This window comes from Centruroides vittatus, unplaced genomic scaffold (genome assembly GCF_030686945.1).
Source record: "Centruroides vittatus isolate TY-2023 unplaced genomic scaffold, ASM3068694v2 scaffold_1152, whole genome shotgun sequence".
In the NCBI taxonomy this organism is placed as follows: domain Eukaryota; kingdom Metazoa; phylum Arthropoda; class Arachnida; order Scorpiones; family Buthidae; genus Centruroides; species Centruroides vittatus.
The window spans coordinates 1,618,678-1,620,519 of record NW_027122670.1 but is presented as its reverse complement, the minus strand read 5'-3'; positions in this window follow the sequence as shown (position 1 = coordinate 1,620,519).

The window sequence follows — 1,842 nt, the reverse complement described above, 5'->3', positions numbered from 1 at the left end:
ACGTGAATTTTAATTATACACGCTGACACAACGATCCAATAATAAGAGAAGAAAACTGCATAATGTTGTATCTAGATGAGAGCAATGGCTTACACACTGTTTTAACTTTATTAAATAAAATATTGAACATGTTTGTTACTTTAATTAGTTACTATATTTTCTGATTATTCAATTAGATGACTTACAATGTGTAAAAAGTTTTCATAATAAGAAAAATGAAGATAAGTTTTTATAGTTTTCGAAATGAAATGATTTAACTGCAATTATATTTAGGTTACAAATAACATTAAAATTTAAACTAGCCATGTTATTAATGGTTAATAAATTTATAAAACTAGTTACTCCATTACATTATCTCTCCAATGTAAATGTAGTATTTTTTAGTCTTATGTTTTTGCAATCTAAATTAATTAAATCATTGAATTAGTTAAAATACTGCAAGAACATATTCATGGTTAGAATTACATATTTTTCTTGCCTAGCCTTGTGATCTTCATAAAAAATGAAACATCAAGGCCAAATGATACACTTGTGAAGGGTATCTTTTGAGATAATTTGTTTATTTATTATGCATTTTTTTAAAGTTAATAAACATTATTTTTGATATTCTTAATAAAATAGTTTTAAAAGTTAAAAATTCATATTCATTTTATAAATTAATTAAAAACTCATTTATGAATTAATTTTTATGTTTATGAGTTCTAATAAACAAATTAATTTGTTTGTGAATTCTAACACTACATTAAGTGTTTAGAATTTAAAATATTATCCTCACAATTACATTAATAATAAATTAATAATTTATTAATAAATTTGCTTAATATTAATTAAATGAGTTAAAACACAGAAATTAATTATAATTTGTTAGTAGATAAGATGTAATTTTTAATAATGAATAAGCCAAACTAAAATAATATATTTACATGAGATTATTATTTACTTTGTGTTAATAATATATAGAAATTATGTGATTAAATTAATAGATGAAATTATGTGTGACAAATATACTTTCTGAAGAAATGCTATCTGAAATATCTTCTTGTTATTCTAACAAAATAGATTTTTAGAATGTTAATTCATCCAGATCATTGCTTTTTACACAAAATATTATATCATTAATAAATTCGTATTCATACTGGTATCTAATCCATATTTTTCAATAGATATAAATTTATAGTAAGGAGTTTGATCTATAATTAATCCATCAAATTTAAGAAAAAAATTCCTAAATGATGAATCACCTATTCTTACAGAATTTTCCTATTAATAATCCACTTCACATACGATAATTTCATTTGATAAATTTTTATATTATTTACATTATAATTTTTATATGTTCTTTAATTACTATTTGAAAAAAATATATACATTACATAAACTATCAAATTAAATGCTCCATTCACAAAGTCATTAGTAATATAAATTATTAAAATGGTTTAATAATGCAAATCAAATCATTTTTCTTTCATATATCAAGAAATTTCATTGCATTTTGATAGAATAAAGTTATTAAACGTTTCATCTACAGATTCCTTGGTGAGAAATAAGAAACAATAATTTTGAAACATATATTTTAATGATGTTGAAATCCATATCTTCCTAATTAATATTAAGTTAAACAATGAAAATTTATTGAATTATGTAAAGCTTCTAGCTCTTTTATTGTATTCACTAAATTGATAAAATAGGCATCTAATGAGGGCTTATAATACCAGCTAATAACCAATTATGTAATTTTACAGTTTTCATTTTTCACTTTCTATCATAAATTAATATACAGTAAAAACTTTTTTTGCTAAAATGCATTTTGGATTTAAAATTCCTCTTCAGTTAGCAATTTCT